The sequence below is a fragment of the Eptatretus burgeri genome, chromosome 5 (genome assembly GCF_056783735.1).
Source record: "Eptatretus burgeri isolate ZD-2024b chromosome 5, Ebu_testis_v1, whole genome shotgun sequence".
Taxonomy (NCBI): Eukaryota; Metazoa; Chordata; class Myxini; order Myxiniformes; family Myxinidae; genus Eptatretus; species Eptatretus burgeri.
Window position 1 is genome coordinate 35,540,135 of NC_140965.1, and position 25,719 is coordinate 35,565,853.

Here is a 25,719-nt window from a genome sequence, read left to right on the forward strand (position 1 = left end):
TTAATTCATCATTAAATATCAATACCTTTTCTTGAACAAGATGAAATATTGCTGATTTTTCTGTTGGAATGAGTCCTGCTTTGGTTTTTGAATCCGCTGAATATTCATTGTTTTGAAGAGCATTCACAATATAATCAGGGAGTTGATTAATCTCTTCCAGTTGTTGAAATAATTCTTCATCATGATATTCTAATTCCCCAATATGCTCTAATTCTTCCTCCGTCATTTGACTGAAATCTTTTAACATTTGAAGTTTTTTAGGAGTATATTCTACTGTGGGAACTGTGGAAACATCTCATTTTTTCTTGGGAAGTTTTTAAAAGTGGTTTAAAAATTTTCTCTTGTTTTCTTTCAAATGCTTCTTCGCCCATTAGTTTCTGTCTGCGTTTCTTCTTTATGTCTTCCTGCTGTTTTACAACTTTTGAAACCAACTCTTGATGTTCCCTAAATCTTCTTGCTCTTTCTTTCACATCCATTTATTGAAAAATATCATTTAATATCTCATCTTGTTTCACAACAATATATTTATATTTTTCAGTCGTGTGTTTCATGTAATCCCCAAATTCCTTTTTACTACATAATGTAGAACAATTGTCTCTCCAAAAATTGTTTATATCTATTGAATTTAACTTGAATAAAATAAAAGTATTAGTATTGTTTCTGATGGAACGACGAGGAAGCTGAAAGTACGATTGACTAAGATAAATACAATTACAAGAAGAATGTCTCCCTCTTGTGTAGTAGCTGTCCATTACCGTTTGGTTTCTCTCATTAACACAATCATCAAAGATAACGAGGTTCTTTTTGGATTTATCCAAATCTTGGGGAGACGGTATATCATCCGTATTATCACTCAGAATACAAGTTATCGGTTTTGATTTCTTTTTACATCTCTGTGTATCACAAAATAGTTGTATTATATCTTCAATGTTAAAATCATTTAGGTTTTTTTGAAGTTTAAATAAACCGATTATATCTTCTTTTTGAAGACCAGCATTAAAACCTTGTGAGAGTAGTTGATACTCTGGTTGAAAACTCGACTTTGTGAAAATTATTAAATTATCATAATCTAAAAAGTTGGGAGTGAGGAGCATCTTTAAAAGTAAGCAGGTTTTTCCACATCCACTTGAACCAACTATGAGGCATCTTAATAAATTTGGGAGATTTTTATGGTTGTCAAATTTTATCTTATTTTCCCAAATGGGTAAAAAATCATTCATTTATATATTTGGAAAACAGGTTATTTAATTTATTATTGGCTTTTTTCGAAATTCTATATTTTATCCTAAGTTCAGGTTTAATTTCAAGATAATCCATTATTTTATTTATGCAATATCTTGTGTTGATATTTCCCTGAAAATCACATCCATGAATAATATATAACAACAATCCTTTGAACATTTCTCTAATACGTTCAGTTTCTTCCCTTGTAAGGAAAGGTGTGTTCTCACCCTCGTACTTTACATTCATTTCTGTAATCAATCTTGTAAAGTAATTCATTTTTGGTGTAAATCTAAAAGAATTATTTTCCTTTTTATATTTTTGATTATCATTAATTAGAAGATAATCACAGAATATACATTGTTTATAGGCTTTTGACTCTGTGTTTAATCCCCATCTTTCACACGCAGGACAATTCTCAAATTTGTCATATGGAGAATCATGGAATTCAAGAGGCTCAAAATCGAGTAAACTATTCATATTTATAAAGTAAAACTTTACTTAAACTGAAATTCATCTTCGATATCATCTTCGATACTTTCAGAATCATCTATACTTTCATAACTATCATTTGAACACAAACTCTCGGTGTCATAACTATCGTTTGAATGCAAACTCTCGGTATCATAATCACTCTCATAATCTTCAAAATCTTCAGTTGAATATTGGCTCATTTAATTAGTAGAAAAAAACATTACCATCGATATCGATATACATTTTTTCATTAACAGATTCAACTGCTACATTTTTTATATTAAAGGTAATTTTAAAATGATCCTTAACTACAATTGAACGAAATGTCATTTCACCTGATATATTAACATCCTTTATTTCATCAGGATTTATATCTTTAGGGTTGTTGAAAAAAATACAAATTTCTCCTTGCATATTACAGATGGTCTTATCTTTTCTTTCTAAAGCTTCATCCATAAGGTTTTTATTTTTTGATACCTTTTCTTGTTTCATTGCTTTTTCTAGTTTTGAATATATTGCCAGAAGGAGAGGAGAAACTTTTGTTAGAGATACCTTAATTGATGTTCTTCCAGGTATACTAAAAGCCCTTCCACTGAAGTAAATTGAAGAACTCATCATATCCACCATAATTGTTTTTATCCAATAGTTGTTATATTTATCTTTGTTCAATTTTACATCCTTGACATATTTCTCAGCATCTTTAACAAATGAAGAGATTGATTGAAACTTGTCTTTTGTGTCTTGAAACATTGTATTTATTAAGTGAAAAAGTTGGAGGATAAAATGGTTTTAAGCACAGATTCACCTGTAAAATAAACGAACTTTTCATCAAGAAAATTTTAGTTTAAGCACAGATTCACCTGTAAAATAAACGAAATTTTCATCAAGAAAATTGTAGTTTAAGCACAGATTCACCTGTAAAATAAACGAAATTTTCATCAAGAAAATTTTAGTTTAAGCAAAGTTTTATTATATAAATATGGTGAATACAACATACTGCGATGTTTGTAATCACGAATATAAACATTATAGAAAACACCTCCGAACCAACAAACACACATTTAATCTATTTCACAAAATATCCCCTCTTGAGTTGGAAAGAAAACATTGTGATACCTGCTCAAAGGATGTTTTGAAGAGTAGTTATAATAGACATCTTCAATCACAAAAACACAAGAAAAATGAGTTTAAAGTAAAGGGAGACTATTATATTGAAAACACTGATGGGGCATTTAAAGGGCATATAAAAATAAGGATTTTTCAATTTGGAGAACCCGGTCCATCATCAATAGTTGAATCAATTGAAATAGTGAAATCTGATGTTGAAAAATTTATTAAAAAGTCATTAAAAGAAATGAAAACTTTAAAGTTTTATATGGGAGTGAAAATGAATATGAAAAGACAAGATGAAGAACAAACTCCTTATATGAGGACAGATCTTCATTTTATAACATCATTTCAAGATTTTTTGAATAGTGGGGTTTATGAAGAACTATCAAGACAAGAGGAGGATGTTGATAATACAGTGGTAGGAAGTGGATTCAATATTAAAAAAATCATCTTTTTAGATATACACATTCTAAAATCAAACCCTCTTAAAGCTTCTTCTTATATTGAATTACCAAAAGAAATAAAACGAAAGAAGGCAGTTGTTAATATTAAGAATAATGATAATAAATGTTTTCTCTGGTCTGTTCTTGCTCACTTACATCCACCAAAATGTAATTCAGAAAGAGTAAAACAATATATGAAATATGAGAATACCTTGGACATTAAAGATTTTAATTTCCCAATGCCACTAACAGATATTCCTAAATTTGAGAAAAAGAATAATCTTTCTATTAATGTATATGGATTAACGGATACAAACAAAGTTCAAATATTAAAAATTTCAAACAACTATAAAAATGAAGAAACACACATTGATCTTTTATATTTTAGTGTTGGAAAGAATTCACATTATACATACATCAATAATTTATCAAGATTAATCTCTTCTCAGGTATTCAGAACAGCAAACAAAATATATCCTTGTAAGCGATGTCTTAATTCATTTCATACAAAAGAACGATTAGAACAACATTCAAAATATTGTAGTAATCATAAATCAACTGTAATTACAATGCCTAAACCTGGTGAAAAGATTTCTTTTGAAGATTATAATAAATCTATCATGCACCCATTTGTGATATACGCTGATTTTGAATGTATCCTTAAAAAGATAAATACTGCTTCTCCTAATCCAAAAGAACCATATACAAATAAATATCAAAAACATATTCCTTGTGGTTTCTGTTATTATATCAAATCATCTGTTGGAGAAAAGTATAATAAACTTGAACAGTATAGTGGAAAAAATGCTTCACAAGAGTTTGTAAAACGATTAGAAAAGGATTGTATAAGACTAACTAAATTAATGAAAGAAACAAATGAACCAATGAAATTAACCATAGAAGAAAAATTAGAATTTAGAAAGAACAATATCTGTCATATTTGTGAGGAGGAAATTGAGGAGTCTAAAGTTAGGGATCATTGTCATCTTACTGGTAAATATAGAGGTCCCGCTCATTCCTGTTGTAATCTTAATTATAAATTACCTTCTTTTATTCCAGTCTTTCTTCACAACAGCGCCAACTATGATACACATCTATTTATAAATGAACTTTCAAAAACACCAGGGAATATTTCTGCCATAACAAACACAAGTCAAAAGTATATTTCATTTACAAAAATGATATTCACAAAACCTATAACTCGTATAAGGTTTCTTGATTCTTACAAGTTTATGGGAACGCCACTAGCCAACCTCGCATCAAATCTAAGCTCCACGGGCTCTTTTCCAAATCTTAATTCATTCTTTCCAAAATAGGAAATTCTAACTAAAGAGGAAATTCAGATTAAAGAGAGAATTCAAAGTAAAGAGGAAATTCTAATTAATGAGGAAATGAATGAAGAAATTCTTACTGAAGATGAAATTCTAATTATACAGAAAATTCGAACAAAGAATGAAATTCTAACTAAAGAGGAAATTCTGATTATAGATGAAATTCTGATTAAAGAGGGAATTCTAACTAGAGAGGAAATTGAAACAAGGAATGAAATTCAAAGTAAAGAGAAAATTCTTACAAGTAAGGGAATTTATCCTTATGGTTATATGGATTCATTTATGAGATTTAAAGAAACACAACTTCCTTCAAAAGAAAGTTTCTATAATAACCTTTATGAAGAAGAGATAAGTGATAAGGAATATAAACACGCACAAGAAATTTGGAAAATATTTAAGATAAAGAACCTTGGAGAATATCATGATTTGTATCTAAAAACAGATGTTTTATTGTTAGCTGATGTGTTTGAAGCTTTTAGATCACTCTGTCATAATAAAAATTGTTATGGATTAGATCCTGCCCACTATTTCACAGCTCCTGGTTTAGCTTGGAGTGCAATGTTGAAAATGACAAAACAAGATATAGATTTAGTCAGTGATGTAGATATGCTTTTGATGATTGAGAAGTCTAAGAGAGGTGGAATATCACAAGTATGTTCAAAAAGATATGCTAAAGCAAATAATAAATATCTTCCAAATTATGAGAGTGAAAAAGATAGTAATTATTTGATGTACTTTGATGCTAATAATTTGTATGGATGGGCAATGTCTCAATCTCTGCCTTATGGTAAATTAGAGTGGGTGGAAGAAAAGGATTATGAAAAGGCTTTGATGAATATTGTTATTTCTTCTCAAGAAAAATTGAATGACAAAGAAGAAGGTTATTATTTTGAAGTTGATTTGAAGTACCCGAGTGATCTTCATAATAAGCATAAAGACCTTCCTTTTGCATGTGAGAAAGAAACCCCAAAGAAAGATTGGTTCAGTGATTATCATAAAAGTTTTAATATTAAAGGCAAATCAACAGAAAAGTTATTCACAACACTCTATGATAAAGAGGGATATGTTTTGCATCAAAGGAACTTGAGACAATATTTATCTGCTGGGTTGAGAGTAGCTAAAATTCAGAGTTTTAAAATTTAAACAAAGTCCTTGGATGAAAAAGTATATTAAATTCAATACAGATATGAGAACAAATACAAAAGTAAAATTTGAAGGGGAATTCTATAAATTGATGAATAATGCTGTCTTTGGAAAGACAATGGAGAATGTTAGAAACAGGCAAAACATTAGATTTGCAACATCTTGGAAAGAAGCTTCTAGATTGATAAATAAACCAAGTTTTGAGAGAGAAGAGGTTTTTTCAGAGAACTTTTCTGCTATTCATATGAAAAAGGAAAGTATTGTCATGGATAAACCAATTTATATTGGAACAGCAGTTCTTGATTTATCAAAGATATTGATGTATGATTATTTGTATAATGATTTAAAGAAAGAGTATGGTGAAAATGCTTCATTGTTGTATATGGACACTGATAGTTTTATTCTAGATATAAAAACTGACGATGTTTATAAAGATATGAAGAAAAACATTGGAGTATATGATACAAGTAATTTTAGTAAGAAGAGTGAGTTATTTTCAAAAAAGAATGAAAAGGTTATTGGCAAGTTTAAGGATGAGTTGGGTGGAAAAGTAATGAGTGAGTTTATTGGATTGAGAGCAAAGGCATGTGCTTATAAGTATGGTGATCAGATTGATAAAAAGGTTAAAGGGAATAAAGAAATATGTAATAAAGAAATCAATAACTTTTAGAAATTATTATAATTGTTTGATGAATAAGAAAGAAGAATATAGGAAAATGAATACAATACGAAGTTATAAACATAAGATATATAGTGAAGAAGTAAATAAAAAGGCATTAGGAGCCTTTGATGATGAGATTTATTTTAGATAATGGAATAGATTGTGTTCCATATGGATATTGTATGATAGAGTGTATAAAATAGATTGTGTTCCATATGGGTATTGTATGATAGAGTGAATAGAATAGATTGTGTTCCATATGGACACAAGTTTTAACGATGGGAAGATGGGTTAGGGTTTTTAAGGGCTAGTGCCGCGTTTTTCACAATATATAAATGGTCGAACCAAGTATTAGTCAAACTAAAGAGTGGAGAAAATCTCAGTCTTGGTATATAAATGGAAAACAATGAATGTGAAAAATATCAAATAAGTCTTATTGAAAAAATATCTAAAACAAAGGTAAATAAAACAAATATGCGAATCAATTTAAAAACCAATAAGTTAGAGGATGTAAAGAAAATAATAAATATGTTTGAATGGACTGAAAAATTTGATGGTTATCAATTGAACAATGGAAAAATAATTTACTACAATATCAAAATGATATGCAACTCAGGAGGTGGCCAGATGAGATCATTAAGAGAAGTTTATCATTTCGTAATGGCACAAAAGGGGTATCTTAAAAAATATAAAGATTCAAATATTTTGTTTTTCAATATTTTAGATGGGGATTATTGTGCAAAGAAAATTAAACTATTGAAGGAATTTGAGAATGAACAAATGTTTATAGGTTCAATGAGTGAGCTAAACAATATGCATTGGTTATTTGATAAAGAGTGCCCCGAGGCTTAGACGTTTCAGAAATTTCTTTAGAATCACCTTTAACAAATCCTTATCTTGTTGTATGGGTTATTTGATAAAGAGTGTCCCGGGGCTTAGACGTTTCAGATATTTCTTTAGAATCACCTTTAACAAATCTTTATCTTGTTGTATGGGTTATTTGATAAAGAGTGTCCCGGGGCTTAGGCGTTTCAGATATTTCTTTAGAATCACCTTTAACAAATCTTTATCTTGTTGTATGGGCTATTTGAATAGAGAGCCCCTAGGTTAAAAGGGGAAATAAAAAAATGACCGTTTTTACAGCCATTTTTCCCTGCTGTGCAGGGGTTTGGCTTTTTCTTGAGGCAATGTTTTATGGCCGGATGCCCTTCCTGACGCCAACCCTGGTCGCCTCTTACGACACACAGGGATATGGTACACCTATTCTAACCGGGGCATACACCGGGACCAATACACTGGCACTCATTTCGCCGACCTCGGAAGGATGGCAGGCTGAGTCAACCCCCTGGTGTTAATTCAGCAGCCAACGGAGCTTGAACTCAGGACCCTGGGATCCCAAGCCGCCACCCTAACCACTAAGCCAACACCAGGCTCCAGGTTAAAAGGGGAGACAAATAAATATACCTTGGGCTAAAAAGGGGATTTATTTTTTTAGGGGAAAAAAAAGAAAAATTTCATGGCTGAAAATCCCCCATTCATTTACATGGGGAAAAGTGAGCCAGAACCAGTATTCTTTCCCTACTCATGTTTCACAGATTCCCACAATATCAAAACAGTCTTGAAATTCTGTACATTTGTTTCGGAGAGATCTTACATTTAGCATGCACAGGAAGATTTAAATGATCATGGATTGGCTGAGAATCACAAGAAAACAGAATCAAGTTCTGGTTACATGGATACCATGCTGAAGGTTCAATCACAAGCTTTGGATGATGAATACCAGCAGCAGAAGATGGGGAAAAACTGACAATCACCTGTATTGGGAGACTTTTTTTTTTCCAGCAACTGCCATCCTTATATCGTGTTCGCCGGTGACGTCATGTACGAGACACCAGTGCCATATATTAGCTTACAAATTAAATACACTTGTGCAGAATAAATAATAATGTTGGTGAATTTTGAACTATGATGCACATCTCATTCTTAAAACATTGTGAACCCCACTCATAGTGTTTAACATCTATTTCAATTATTTTTTTTTCTTGTTCATTACCAACTGCCTCTTCGAATCGTTTGTTTCAAGCAGTACATTGTCATGGTAATGTGAACCAGCAAGTGATTACTGGACAGCTAAGAAAAATCGTACACTTCCTCATACCTGCATCACTTTTATGGGAGTAGTTCAAAGTTGGGCTGGCAGGACAGCCTAGAGGTGTATGCACTTACCGCTGAATAGTCCAACCTGGGTTGGAATCCCGACCGACGTATAAAATGTCATCCTAGTTTTTTTAGCAATGCGTGTGCCATCCCACAGATGGACGTCAAACTCCGAGTCCCATCAGCCAACAGTTAGTGGACGTTACAAATCCTACGTTGTCCTTCGCGAAGATTAGGTGAGCAATCGGTGGCACCATGGCCAAATTCCAAATTCCTGCCCTAACTATTGCTGGAGCAGGGATTGCAAGCCACTTTGCATGACCAAGAAATGAAACTGCTCCAGCAGAACCAACACTTTGTAATACAGAGTATGGAACATCAGTCAGAATTTGGATTACAGACATACCGCCAGGATAATACAACATTTTGAGGAGAATAAGCATGCCAAATTTTGGGGTGGAAATCAAATTAATCATGTTAACCCTCTGGGCGATTGTCATGCCAGAGCTAAATTCCCCTCCATGCTCAAGGCTATTCTGCAGCACTCAACTCCAGCATAAATACTTCTGAAACCTTTATGACCCACCCCAATAGCATTATGATACTTTAGTAGGAAATGTGTATTTTTCATTCCATAGATAATTACAAACATTTAAAAAAATAGAAAATTGCAAACTTTGTGACTGTTTATTCATCCCCCACCATTAGGGACTATTCATCCTTTGTGCCAATCGGATTACCCTCCTCCATTCATGATGCAAGACAACGCATCTCGCATTCGCAACACATTAAAATGGACCATCTGCATGTGAGGGAGGGAGCAGGGGATCTCGTCACAGGAAAGGAGGGGTGGAGGCTCGCACGGCCGTCACGGCAGAATGACGTGGGATTTTCCACTACTCACTTAGTGCACCCACCCCCGGTGGACACGTACCAATGAGAAAGATGCTTACATGATATTGACTCAATCGAAACCAAGCCCAGCCGAAGCCGCTTTAAGAAATGCAAACACATTCAAAGCTGCTGCTGCTGTTGCTGTTGAGGCACCAAGGACCGCTGTTCATCGATACTCCAGAGACGGAACGTGAGCAGCATTCGCGTCTGTTGCAGCATGCACGAAGGGTACCACTAGCATTTCAGACTGATTGTTTGAGATTGTTTGCCAGAGTGTGGGTCGCACTGGACACAACTGTGCTGGGACATGAGGCTAGGAATGAGTTGTCCAAGGTCCAGAGGCGAGCGGCCCATGACATAGGAGTGTGATGCAGTCCAAGGTGTCACAGAGCTCCATACACACATGAGTAGGGTGAATATACTGGTTCTAGCTCACTTTTCCCCATGTAAATGAATGGGGGATTTTCAGCGATTCCCTTTTTTTTCCCCTAAAAATAAACCCCCTTTTTATCCGTTTTTCCCTGCTGTGCAGGGGTTTGGCTTTTTGTGAGGCAATGTTTTATGGTCGGATGCCCTTCCTGGACGCCTCTTACAACACAGGGATATGGTACACCTATTCTAACCGGGGCATACACCGGGACCAGTATACTGGTACTCATTTCGCCGACCTCGGAAGGATGACAGGCTGAGTCAACCCCCTGGTGTTAATTCAGCAGCTGAGCGGGATTCGAACTCGGGACACTGGGATCCCAAGCCGCCACCCTAACCACTAAGCCAACACCAGGCTTTGTATATATATATAACCAGGCTATCCCAAGGTATATTTATTTGTCTCCCCTTTAACCTGGAGGTTGATCAGCTCACTCATTGAACCTATAAAGATTTGTTCATTCTCAAATTCCTTCAATAGTTTAATTTTCTTTGCACAATAATCCCCATCTAAAATATTGACAAACAAAACATTTGAATCTTTATATTTTTTAAGATACCCCTTTTTGTGCCATTACGAAATGATAAACTTCTCTTAATGTTCTTGTTTGACCACCTCCTGAGCCACATATCATTTTGAGATTATAGTAAATTGTTTTTCATTGTTCAATTGATAACCATCAAAGTTTTCAGTCCATTCAAGGATATTCATTTTTTTCTTTACATCCTCTAACTTACTACTTTTTAAATTGATTCGCTTATTTGTTTTATTTACCTTTGTTTTAGTTATTTTTTCAATAAGACTTATTTGATATTTTTCACATTCATTACGTTTTCCATTTATATACCAAGACTGAGATTTTCTCCACTCTTTACTTTGATTAATACTCGATTTAACCATTTATATATTGTGAAAAAACGCGGCGGCAACCCTTAAAAACCCTAACCCTTCTTCCCATCGTTAAAACGCAATCTATTTTATACACTCTATCATACAATATCCATATGGAACACAATCTATTCCATTATCTAAAATAAATCTCTTATCATCAAAGGCTCCTAATGCCTTTTTATTTACTTCTTCACTATATATGTTATGTTTATAACTTCTTATTGTATTCATTTTCCTGTATTCTTCTTTCTTATTCATCAAACAATTATAATAATTTCTAAAAGTTATTGATTTCTTTATTACATATTTCTTTATTCCCTTTAACCTCTTATCAATCTGATCACCATACTTATAAGCATATGCCTTTGCTCTCAATCCAATAAACTCACTCATTACTTTTCCACCCAACTCATCCTTAAACTTACCAATAACCTTTTCATTCTTTTTGGAAAATAACTCACTCTTCTTGCTGAAATTACTTGTATCATACACTCCAATATTTTTCTTCATATCTTCATAAACATCATCAGTTTTTATATCTAGGATAAAACTATCAGTGTCCATATACAACAATGAAACATTTTCACCATCCTCTTTCTTTAAGCCATGATACAAATAATCATACATCAATATCTTTGATAAATCAAGAACTGCTGTTCCAATATAAATTGGTTTATCCATTACAATACTTTCCTTTTTCATATGAATTGCAGAAAAGTTCTCTGAAAAAACCTCTTCTCTATCAAAACTGGGTTTATTTATCAATCTCGAAGCTTCTTTCCAAGATGTTGCGAATCTAATGTTTTGCCTGTTTCTAACATTTTCCATAGTCTTTCCAAATACAGCATTATTCATTAATTTATAAAAGTCCCCTTCAAATTTTACTTTTGTATTTGCTCTCATATCTGTATTGAATTGAATATACTTTTTCACCCAAGGACTTTGTTTAAATTTTAAAACTCTATGAATTTTAGCTACTCTCAATCCTTCTCTCAAAAACTGTTTTAAGCTTCTCTGATGTAAAACATATCCCTCTTTATCATAGAATGTTGTTAATAACTTTTCTGTTGATTTGCCTTTAATATTAAAACTTTTATGATAATCACTGAACCATTCTTTCTTTGGGGTTTCTTTCTCACATGCAAAAGGAAGGTCTTTATGCTTATTATGAAGAACACTCGGGTACCTCAAATCAACTTCAAAATAATAACCTTCTTCTTCGTCATTCAATTCCTCTTGAGAAGAAATAACAATATTCATCAAAGCCTTTTCATAATCCTTTTCTTCCACCCACTCTAATTTACCATAAGGTAGAGATTGAGACATTGCCCATCCATACAAATTATTAGCATCAAAATACATCAAATAATTACTATCTTTTTCACTATCATAATTTGGAAGATATTTATTATTTGCTTTAGCATATCTTTTTGAACATACTTGTGATATTCCACCTCTCTTGGACTTCTCAATCATCAAAAGCATATCCACATCACTGATTAAATCTATATCTTGTTTTGTCATTTTCAACATTGCACTCCAAGCTAAACCAGGAGCTGTGAAATAGTGGGCAGGGTCTAATCCATAACAATTTTTATTATGACAGAGTGTTCTAAAAGCCTCAAACACATCAGCTAACAATAAAACATCTGTTTTTAGATATAAATCGTGATATTCTCCAAGGTTCTTTATCTTAAATAATTTCCATATTTCTTGTGCGTGTTTATATTCCTTATCACTTATCTCTTCTTCATAAAGGTTATTATAGAAACTTTCTTTTGATGGAAGTTGTGTTTCTTTAAATCTCATAAATGAATCCATATAATCATAAGGATAAATTCCCTTACTTGTAAGAATTTTCTCTTTACTTTGAATTTCATTCCTTGTTTGAATTTCCTCTCTCGTAAGAATTCCTTCTTTAATCAGAATTTCATCTTTAATCAGAATTTCCTCTTTAGTTAGAATTTCATTCATTGTTCGAATTTTCTTTATGATTAGAATTTCATCTTCAGTTAGAATTTCTTCATTAATTACAGTTTCCTCTTTACTTTGAATTCTCTCTTTAATCTGAATTTCCTCTTTAGTGAGAATTTCCTCTTTTGGAAAGAATGAATTAAGATTTGGAAAAGAGTCCGTGGAGCTTAGATTTGATGCGAGGTAGGCTAGTGGTGTTCCCATAAACTTGTAAGAATCTAGAAACCTAATACGAGTTAAAGGTTTTGTGAATATCATTTTTGAAAATGAAATATACTTTTGACTTGTGTTTGTTATGGCAGAAATATTCCCTGGTGTTTTTGAAAGTTCATTTATAAATAGATGTGTATCATAGTTGGCGCTGTTGTGAAGAAAGACTGGAATAAAAGAAGGTAATTTATAATTAAGATTACAACAGGAATGAGCGGGACCTCTATATTTACCAGTAAGATGACAATGGTCTCTAACTTTAGACTCCTTAATTTCCCCCTCACAAATATGACAGATATTGTTCATTCTAAATTCTAATTTTTCTTCTTTGGTTAATTTCATCGGTTCATTTGTTTCTTTCATTAATTTAGTGAGTCTTATACAATCCTTTTCTAATCGTTTTACAAACTCTTGTGAAGCATTTTTTCCACGATAATGTTCAAGTTTGTTATACTTTTCTCCAACAGATGATTTGATATAATAACAGAAACCACAAGGAATATGTTTTTGATATTTATTTGTATATGGTTCTTTTGGATTAGGAGAAGCAGTATTTATCTTTTTAAGGATACACTCAAAATCAGCGTATATCACAAATGGGTGCATGATAGATTTATTATAATCTTCAAAAGAAATCTTTTCACCAGGTTTAGGCATTGTAATTACAGCTGATTTATGATTACTACAATATTTTGAATGTTGTTCTAATCGTTCTTTTGTATGAAATGAATTAAGACATCGCTTACAAGGATATATTTTGTTTGCTGTTCTGAATACCTGAGAAGAGATTAATCTTGATAAATTATTGATGTATGTGTAATGTGAATTCTTTCCAACACTAAAATATAAAAGATCAATGTGTGTTTCTTCATTTTTATAGTTGTTTGAAATTTTTAATATTTGAACTTTGTTTGTATCCGTTAATCCATATACATTAATAGAAAGATTATTCTTTTTCTCAAATTTAGGAATATCTGTTAGTGGCATTGGGAATTTAAAATCTTTAATGTCCAAGGTATTCTCATATTTCATATATTGTTTTACTCTTTCTGAATTACATTTTGGTGGATGTAAGTGAGCAAGAACAGACCAGAGAAAACATTTATTATCATTGTTCTTAATATTAACAACTGCCTTCTTTAGTTTTATTTCTTTTGGTAATTCAATATAAGAAGAAGCTTTAAGAGGGTTTGATTTTAGAATGTGTATATCTAAAAAGATGATTTTTTTAATATTGAATCCACTTCCTACCACTGTATTATCAACATCCTCCTCTTGTCTTGATAGTTCTTCATAAACCCCACTATTCAAAAAATCTTGAAATGATGTTATAAAATGAAGATCTGTTCTCATATAAGGAGTTTGTTCTTCATCTTGTCTTTTCATATTCATTTTCACTCCCATATAAAACTTTAAAGTTTTCATTTCTTTTAATGTCTTTTTAATAAAATTTTCAACATCAGGTTTCACTATTTCAATTGATTCAGCTATTGATGATGGACCGGGTTCTCCAAATTGAAAAATCCTTATTTTTATATGCCCTTTAAATGCCCCATCAGTGTTTTCAATATAATAGTCTCCCTTTACTTTAAACTCATTTTTCTTGTGTTTTTGTGATTGAAGATGTTTATTATAACTACTCTTCAAAACATCCTTTGAACAGATATCACAATGTTTTCTTTCCAACTCAAGAGGAGATATTTTATGAAACAGATTAAATGTGTGTTTGTTGGTTCGGAGGTGTTTTCTATAATGTTTATATTCGTGATTACAAACATCGCAGTACGTTGTATTCACCATATTTATAGAATAAAACTTTGCTTAAACTAAAATTTTCTTGATGAAAATTTCGTTTGTTTTACAGGTGAATCTGTGCTTAAAACCATTTTATCCTCCAACTTTTTCACTTAATAAATACAATGTTTCAAGACACAAAAGACAAGTTTCAATCAATCTCTTCATCTGTTAAAGATACTGAGAAATATGTCAAGGATGTAAAATTGAACAAAGATAAATATAACAACTATTGGATAAAAACTATTATGGTAAATAATATGAGTTCTTCAATTTCCTTCAGTGGAAGGGCTTTTAGTATACCTGGTAGAACATCAATTAAAGTATCTCTAACAAAAGTTTCTCCTCTCCTTCTAGTAATATATTCAAAACTAGAAAAAGCAATGAAACAAGAAAAAGTATCAAAGAACAAAAACCTTATGGATGAAGCTTTAGAAAGAAAAGATAAGACCATCTGTAATATGCAAGGAGAAATTTGTATTTTTTTCAACAACCCTAAAGATGTAAATCCTGATGAAATAAAGGATGTTAATATATCAGGTGAAATGACATTTCGTTCAATAGTAGTTAACGATAATTTTAAAATTACCTTTAATATAAAAAATGTTGTCGTTGAATCTGATAATGAAAAAAGTATATCGATATCGATGGTAATATACAACTGAAAGTATAGATGAATTTCAGTTTAAGTAAAGTTTTACTTTATAAATATGCTAGACTTTCCTGATTCTCCATATGACAAATTTGAGAATTGTCCTGCGTGTGAAAGACGGGGATTAAACACAGAGTCAAAAGCCTATAAACAATGTATATTCTGTGATTATCTTCTAATTAATGATAATAAAAAATATAAAAAGGAAAATAATTCTTTTAGATTTACACCAAAAATGAATTACTTTACAAGATTGATTAGAGAAATGAATGTAAAGTATGAGGATGATAACACACCTTTCCTTACAAGGGAAGAAACTGAACGTATAAGAGAAATGTTCAAAGGATTGTTGTTGTATATTATTCATGGATGTAATTTTCAGGGAAATATCAACACAAGATATTGTATAAATAAAATAATGGATTATCTTGAAATTAAACCTGAACTTAGGATAAAATATAGAGTTTCTAAAAAGCCAATAATAAATTAAATAACCTGTTTTTCAAATATATAAATGAATGATTTTTTACCTATTTGGGAAAATAAGATAAAATTTAACAACCATAAAAATCTCCCAAATTCATTAAGATGTCTCATAGTTGGTTCAAGTGGATGTGGAAAAACCTGCTTACTTTTAAAAATGCTCCTCACTCCCAACTTTTTAGATTATGACAATTTAATAATTTTCACAAAGTCGAGTTTTCAACCAGAGTATCAACTACTCTCACAAGGTTTTAATGCTGGTCTTCAAAAAGAAGATATAATCGGTTTATTTAAACGTCAAAAAAACCTAAATGATTATAACATTGAAGATATAATTCAACTATTTTGTGATACACAGAGATGTAAAAAGAAATCAAATCCTATAACTTGTATTCTTAGTGATAATACGGATGATATACCGTCTCCCCAAGATTTGGATAAATCAAAAAAGAACCTCGTTATCTTTGATGATTGTGTTAATGAGAGAAACCAAACGGTAATGGACAGCTACTACACAAGAGGGAGACATTCTTCTTGTAATTGTATTTATCTTAGTCAATCGTACTTTCAACTTCCTCGTCGTTCCATCAGAAACAATGATAATACTTTTATTTTATTCAAGTTAAATTCAATAGATATCAATAATTTTTGGAGAGATAATTGTTCTACATTATGTAGTAAAAATAAATTTGAGGATTATATGAAGCACACGACTGAAAAATATAAATATATTGTTGTGAAACAAGATGAGATATTAAGGGATATATTTTTTGTTTTATAAACAATTACATATATAAATGACAACTATTATTATAAATCTTGTGGGTAAATCTGCTTCTGGAAAAAACTTTCATAAATCAAGGTTCTTGTGTAGTACAAATGAGAATATTGTAAATTTACTTAAAAAACACCCCGTGATACGCATTGTATCAACAACAACTAGAGCAATAAGACCTGGAGAAGTAAAAGGTGAAGATTATCACTATATTTCAGTGGAGGAACATATGCGATTGAGGAATGAAGGTCAAATGTTTGAGGAGGTTTCTCTTGGTACAACAAAATATTCACATTGTAAGAGTGAGTTAAGGAAACTAAAATCTGGTGGTGTTGGGATATTAGAAACTAATCCAGAAGGAACGAGACAAATTATTAAACATCTGAGTGGAGTGAAGATTTTATCATTCGGTTTTGATGTTGATGAAGAAACTCAACGCAAACGTATGAAAAGCAGAGATGCAAGTATTAGTGAAGAAGAAATTACAACTCGCATTAATGTTAATAAAGAATTTGATGAAATATTTAAAGAAAAGGATTTATTTGAACACATCTACTTGAATGATGAAGAAAAGGAAAATTTCCCTGTTGATCTTTACAATTCATTAAATGATATTTTACAATAAATAAATGGATGTAAAAGAAAGAGCAAGAAGATTTAAGGAACATCAAGAGTTGGTTACAAAAGTTGTAAAACAACAGGAAGACATAAAGAAGAAACGCAGACAGAAACTAACGGGCGAAGAAGCATTTGAAAGAAAACAAGAGAAATTTTTTAAACCACTTTTAAAAACTTCCCAAGAAAAAATGAAAGATGTTTCCACAGTTCCCACAGTAGAATATACTCCCAGAAAGCTCCAAATGTTGAAAGATTTCAGTCAAATGACGGAGGAAGAATTAGAGCATATTGGAGAATTAGAACATGATGAAGGTTTATTTCAACAACTGGAAGAGATTAATCAACTCCCTGATTATATTGTGAATGCTGTTCAAAACAATGAATATTCAGCGGATTCAAAAACCAAAGCAGGACTCATTCCAACAGAACAACCAGCAATATTTCATCTTGTTCAAGAAAAGGTATTGATATTTAATGATGAATTAAGGTTCTTAAGATCTGCTCAACCCCCTGTTAAACTAACTCCGAGATTAATGTTTCTTCTCACAAAAGATGGAAGACAAGGTTCAACTGTGAAGGATGAATCAAAGTATATTGATAAACCATTGGATATGGAAAATAATGATGATAGAGTATATATTGATTTGCTGAACACTCTAAATTATAAGGTTATTCTTTCTGGTAAAAGTAGGAAGAATGAGAAGGAGAAACACATTATTCAGGCTTTAAGTATCCTTGGTTCAGGTGTTAGTTTTCTTCCAAATGACCCATCGCAATTAGTTAATAGACTGTTATTGTTGTTAGGCAGTCAGAAGGCTGGAAATAACAATTGTTTTAATGAAGCATCAGCCATTTTAGACCAGTTGATGAACATGAAAATAATTAATAAATATCAATATAAAGACATTTTATCTCATATTAAATAAGATGAGAAGCACAATCCTTAGTTTCAATTTCACAACAAGCGACCACACATCTTCATTCCCATACCCACTACAACTTGACACAACAAAAGAATATGAGGCATCTTTATTGTCCATGGAAACTTATAATACCTTATTTAATATAACTGATAAAAATGACAAGTTTAGTTATAATCCCGGAAGTGGATACAAAACGATAACAGTCTCACCCGGAGCATATGAGATTTCTCAAATATCTTCCGAAATTGCTCGTCTTATGAAAGAACAGGGTGATGAACCAAAAAATATTGTTATAAACATTCAAAAACATACTTCAAAATCAACGATTAAAGTTAAAAATAACTACAAGGTTGATTTCACAATTGATAATTCATTTAGAGAGTTATTGGGTTTCTCCTCAAAAAGATTGAAACTAATGGGACGTTTTACAGTGATAATGTCATTCAAATATCCTCAGGAATAAATTCGGTGTTAATTCACTGTGATTTGATTGATGGTGCTTATAATGATGGAAAAAAAACAAATACAATATTTTCATTCAGTGCATACTCAACCCCAATTGGTTATAAATTCAATATGGAACCTAAAAATTTGGTTTATCTACCTGTGTCAGGAAAAACCATACACAGAGTAAATTTTAGGATAACCGACCAAGATAATCGTGTGATTTCTTTTAATGGAGAAGTTATATCCATCAGAATTCACCTACGTGAAGTTTTCCAATAAATAAATACGATGGTTATTGTGAGGAAACACGAGTTGGGAAAATATAAAATAATTACAGGGGATGGGATGTTCCTTTCCCCATACTACAAGGGTGAAGGTATGTATCTTGGTAGAGGATACTATAAACCTAAGAGACAAAGGGGTGTTGGACATCAATTTAGAGGAGATGGGATAATTGATACTCTCATGGGTATTGGTTCAACTATTCTTAAACATAAAGATCTAATTGGTTCAACTGCTCTCCCTCTGGGCTGGTGCTCTCCCCTCTGGGCTGGTGCTCCTGCCTCCCACCTTTCTCGACTTCACGCTGTCGAAACCAGGGCTTTTAAGATCATTGGCATCTCCCGCAATGAAGCTGAGTCTTTGGGCCTCTCACTCAATCACCGCAGGTTGGTCGGTGGTCTTTCTGTCTTCTACCGACTCCTCTCCAGCCTCGCCCCCCCTGCTCTCTCTGCGATTTGTCCCAACCACATTTCCACAGGACGCTCAAGGTCCGCCAACAACACCCTTCTGGTAAAACTACCAAAATCACGAATCACTGCTCATCTTCACTCTTTCATTCCTCTTTTTTCCCGCCTTTGGAATAAACTTCCTCACTCTATTCTTTCCCATTCTTCCCTCCAGGCTTTCAAAACAGCTGTTCACCACCACCTCTTATCTTCCCCCATCCAAATCCTCGATCTTTTCTACCCCCGATAATCCACCCAAGCCCACTTCCTTCAATTCTCCTGCTTTCCTTCCTGAAAGTCCCTGTAATGTCCATCTTCTCCTCGCCATGTTCCCCGTCCCATCCCCATCCCTCTCCCTTCCACAGTTCACCTGTGTCTGTTCCCCAATGATTTGTCCCTTCCACTCCCGCCCCTCTTGTCTCATGCCTCCTTGCTGTGAGTTGTGTGTTAGCTCTCATACGAGCCTCGACCAAGGTATACAAAAAAAAAAAAAAAAAAAAAAAAAAAACTGCTTCTGCTGTGGGAAATGTAGCAGGTGCTGTAAAGAGTATAAAAGATGCTCGGAAGGAATCTCATAAATTACAAGCAATAAAAGAAATTAAGAAAGGCAAAACTCAGTTGTCCCCCCAAGAACGACAGAAAATAATTCAAATACTTGGATCAGGGTTTCAAAAGTTTTAACATCTTTTTTCCTAAATAAATACAAGTATGGAAGCAATTGATAGTATCTATGATTTGGATGATACTATTATTATCTCAAACTCCACTAAAAAGAAGATTACTTCAAGGTAAATGCAATAACTGGAACAGACTGGAATACGAATGGTACAAAAAGTTTTGAAATAAATAATCAACAAACCTATTTGAATCTCTCCGAAAGTTTCTTGTTGTGTAAATTTAAATTCACTAAAGCTGGGAATAACACAAACGCTACACTTGTAAATGATTTCTTCTGGAAAATGTTTGATAGTGTGCGTTTGTATATTGGAACACAAGAAGTTGAAGCGGTTGATCATGTCTCTGCTGTATCTGAAATGATAAAATTTACACTCTATACATTCAGTGATAGAATGGGAAAGGGGTCTGTCGAAGGTTTTATTCCTGATATGTCAACGGGAACAAACACAGACCCTGGATATATTCAAAGGAAAGGAGCGTATAATGATGATACAAAAGCAGAAAATAGTTTTACTGTGGCGGTTCCTCTTAAAGGTATATTTGGATTTTGTGATCATGATAAAGTTCTGTATGGTCTTAAAATTAGATTTCAACTACAAAGGAATGATAATGAAAATAGATTGCTTTTTGGTGTTGGTAATGCTTTTGGTGATCAGAATAAATTTGTAATTGAGGAGATGAGTTGGTATATCAGTGAATATACTCCTAATCTTAAAACAGAAGAGATGTTGAATGGAAGACTTAACTCAAAGAAACCACTCAGTGTATCATACCTCAAAAGAAGATGTCAACACGTTAAACTCAATCAAACTACTTACACGTGGAATTTGGGTGTTCTGGAAGGAAAGCCACGATATCTGTGGATCATTTTTAAAAAGCCAGATGGTGATACTGCGACTGATAAGAATAATGCATTGAGTGATAATGCTAAGGTGAAACAACTTCGCGTTTCTCTAGATGGAACATTTTATCCACGAGATAGATTGGAAATTAATTGGGAAAAAAATGATTTTGCTGAAGCATACAAGTCTTACCAAAAGGTGTGTGAAAGTAATGGAAATAAAGAACCTATTTTGGATATGACAGCATTTAAAAGTTTGTATACAATCTATGCGTTTGACCTGAGCGCGCAAAAGGAAACTATAAAGTCTAATCGAGTGGATACTTCCCTATACATTGAAAGAGGAGAGAGTGAAGAAGTTGATACATATTGTTTGCTTTTGGAAGAAACAGAATTGCAGATTAATACAGATAATGGTGTGATGATTAGTCTCACATAATTTTTTGTTAAATAAATGAGTGGCAAAGTACCAACTGGGGTATATGTTAATCAAATCAATCTTCATAAACTATCATCTTGTGTTCAAAATCAAAAGCCTTGTACGATTAACGTTAATACAATTCAGAGAAAAGGAGCAGTAAGAATTGATGTTTTGCTCACAAGAGAACAGGTTAAAATCTTGAATGACACTGGCTCACTTAAAATTAAAATGACAAAACCAATGTTGAAAAAATATTCAATAAGAGAGACGAGTGGAGGATTTCTCCCATTTCTAATTCCTTTATTTGCTGGTTTAAGTGCGGTTGGAGCATTGACGGGTGGTATTTCAACAGCGGTGAAAACTGCCAACGAAAGGAAGGCTCAACTCCAGGCTCAAAAAGAATTGGAAAGACATAACAAAGAGTTGGAGAAACAAATTAGTGGAAGTGGCGTAATTGTAGATTTTGCTGAAAAACTTGAAGGTCTGCCTGATAAAGCGAGATTGTTAGTTGGAGATATGCTTTCTTCTATTGCACAAGCAGGTGTAAAATTAACGAAAAGAGGTAATGGATTATATCTTTCTAATAAATAAATGAGCATTGATGAGTGGTTGAAAGAATTTGGAAAGAATACAACATCAAATTTACAACTTGCCAAATATTGTAAGAAATTAAAAATTCAAAATGTGGTTATTTGTATGAGAGATGAATTAACAAATGTGCTGAAACATACAAAGAATATTATTATGAACTTAGAAGATAATAATGGGAACGGTTCTCATTGGGTTTGTATTTTTAATAATCAAGACAAATATTATTTTGATAGTTTTGGTCTTCCACCACCTGTTGAAGTCATAAAATTCTTACAGAATGGTGTTTATCAAACATTTCAAGTCCAAGAATTAAATTCCAAGTGTTGTGGTCAATTATGTCTATATGTGTTATTTCAACTCAACAAAAATAAAAAATTTTATGATATTATTTTTAATCTAATATAAATGACTTATGTTGGTAAAGATGGTTCTATCTTTGGTGTATCTCAAGAACTGGATATTGATTTATCAAATTATTATACAAAGGCACAGGCTGAACGACATAAATATAATATAAACAAAAATATTAACATGAAAAATGCTTATAAATTAAAAAATTATCCAAGCCCAACTGACGCGAATGACTTGGTGAGATTAAGCGATTTATCACAATATATATACTTAAATAAAACGGCTGTGTATTCCAAAGATACAGAAGTGTTGATATTATCTCCAGGTCATACAGAATTCACAGTTCGAATTAAAATAAATTTTTATAAAGAAGGGCGTATCATTTGTATGAGAATAGAACAATGGGGGTATGATATGAATGATTTAGGGTATAATTGGTCATTTAAAATTAACCTCGAAGACCTGGAACAATTAAATCAGTCTCGTAAGGAAGAATATTATCCACTTGGTATCGAGAATGAGTTTTGTGGGTCCACGATTAGTAAACAACAAATAAAAGAATTTAATAAGGGTAAATATAATAATGGTTTTGCCCTTGTTTATCTCATGAAAACAGAAAAAACAGGATTATATATAATAAGTAAGGAAATACAAAATGATTTAACTATGGGAAGATGGGGAGGTGTTTCGTGCCATAATATTATTCTAACATATATTTCTAATACATAAATGACAGCAAGAAGGCTTCAAGAAAATTATCATTTCTGTGTCCAAGCATACCTTCAAGAAAAGGGTATTCGGTATTTTAATAAATATGTTCTACAACATAAGAATGAGGTATTTTCAATAAAAGATTGGCATTATGCTGATGTTGATAAACCGACAACTTTAGATTTAATTAGAATGTTAAATAATGAAAAAATTATAAAGTTAAGAAAAGGTAAGGCTCTTTTAGAAATTCAAAAGAAATTTTATTGGTTTCCTGTTGTAAAAAAAATTATTTTCGATGCAGGAATAACAAGAAATCCTGATGAATATATGTATAATATTCTATGGGGTGTAAACGATTCAAGGATAGTAAGGGATGAGGAAGGAGTTGAAGAAGAGAGGGAAGAGGAGGAAAAGGAGAATGAGGAGAGGGAGAAGAAAGAGAAGGAGGAAAAGGAGAAGAAAGAGAAGGAGGAAAAAGAAGAGAGAGAAGGAGGAGAGGGAGAAGAAAGAGAAGGAGGAAAAAGAGAAGAGAGAGAGGGAGGAGAGGGAGGAAAGAGCGAGACAAAATAAATATCAAAATATGGAAACCAGTGAGATTCAAAAAAGATTGGCGGTATTACAGAAAATAACTCAACCCACCGAGGAGGAAAACAAAGAATTGACAAGTCTATTTGCAATATTTTCTTCAAGACTATTGACATCGTCAAGCTATTCATTTTAATTCAAGTTTTTTCTTAAATAAATGGAGGAGAGAGTGAAGGCATTTCTTAGGATTCTTTATGTTTTAAAAATTAAGATTCAAATGTGCATGTTGGAAACTAAAAAGGTTTTTGCACTCTGCAGGACTTTTTCACATAAATAAATGAGTTATTGTCTCAAATGTAAAAGAAAACTAATACGAAAAATATTTCATATATTAAAAGTAAAAATAACAGGGTTATCCAAAAAGGTATATGTTCGGTGTGTGGTTCAAAAAAAAAATCAATTTATCTCCAAACACAAACTCGGAGGAGATATACAAAAGTTTTTATCAGGAAGTAAATTTACAACTACTGGAATACCAGGGGAATTACATCTTCCAGGGTATTCTTTCTGTGGTCCAGGCACAAACTTGGATAAAAGATTAGATGAGGCAGACAATCCTAAATCCTGGAGTAAACCAATCAATAGAGTTGATGAAGTGTGCATGAGACACGATATTGATTATGGGAATACCACAACGTTGGAAGAAAAGCATGAAGCCGATAGAGAAATGTTGTATAATTTGTCTCTGATACAAAATCCAACCTTGAGAGAAAAAGTTGATAGGTTCATCGTGAAGAAGATGATTAGTGCTAAATTGAAACTTGGACTTGGAAATTCAAAAAACTCATAGGCTCTAATGATGCCATTAAGACTGAAGAGCAATTAGCTGATGAATTACATAAACCAATATTCACAAAGTTTCAGAGAAGGAAAGTTTATTCCAAGGAAGTTGATTATATCTGGTCTGCTGATTTGATTGAACTCAATAATGATAAGGGGTACAAGTATGCTTTAACCGTTATTGATTTGAGGAGTAGATATGCGTGGGTTGTCCCTTTAAAAAACAAAACAGGTAATACTCTTATGTTAGCTTTTCAACAGATATTTAATAAAAGTAAGAAAACCTAAAAAATTGTGGACTGATGAGGGTAGAGAGTTTTATAACAAGACATTTATGAATTTTCTAAAAAATAACAGTATTACATTATACAGTACCTTTAATGAAGGGAAGGCAGTTGTTGTTGAACGTTTTAATCGTACCTTAAAAGAGAGACTATATAAAAAATTCACACAACTCGGTTCACAACAATGGTTATCTTTTATTCAGGATATTGTGGATAAGTATAATGACACGATTCACACGTCAACGAATATGAAGCCATCAGAAACATTTACAAAATTAAAATATGAAAAAGAGATTAATGTCAGAAAACCTAAGTTCAAAGTTGGTGATATCGTAAGAATATATAGGTGGAAATCTCATTTTGAAAAGGGTTTTACTGAACGATGGACGAAAGAACTTTTTAAAATTGTTGATGTAATAGATACAGTTCCTTGGACTTATAAAATATATGATTTGGAAGGGGAAGAGATTTTAGGTTCATTTTATTCACAGGAATTACAAAAGACAAAGATAAATTGAAATTTTTTGACTCTGCCCCTTTTTGACTCCACCCACACAAGCCCCACCCACACAAACCCCACCCACACAAGCCCCACACAAACCCCAATAAATTGAAATTTTTTGACTCCGCCCCTTTTTGACTCCACCCACACAAGCCCCACCCACATAAACCCCTCCCACACAAACCCCACACAAGCTCCACACAAGCTCCACACAAGCTCCACACAAGCTCCACACAAGCTCCACACACACACAAGCTCCACCCATATTCACATAATTAGTGATTAGTTAATTAGTTCCCCCACACACAACATGTTTATTTAATTAAAAAATTATCCACCCATCCACACAAGCTCCACTCATCCACCCATCCACCCATCTCTCCACCCATCCATTGATCCACACAAACCTCATCCACATTCGCCCCTGCCCACATAAACCCTGCCCACATCAACCCCTCCCACATAAGTCCTGTCTACACAAGCTCCACACAAAAACTCCACACACATAAAGCCTGTCCACATAAACCCCTGCCACACAAGCTCCACCCACATAAACGCCGCACACACATCCCGACCACACAAGACCCACCGAAGCCCCGCCCACATAAGCCCCACC

The 25,719-nt window shown here is 32.7% G+C and overlaps 1 protein-coding gene across 1 annotated transcript in view; it reads right to left on the minus strand.

The window, feature by feature from the left end:
• Positions 1–25,719, minus strand: part of LOC147026221 (solute carrier family 2, facilitated glucose transporter member 12-like) — a 78,121-nt gene that overhangs the window by 14,737 nt on the left and 37,665 nt on the right. The window lies entirely within an intron of this gene.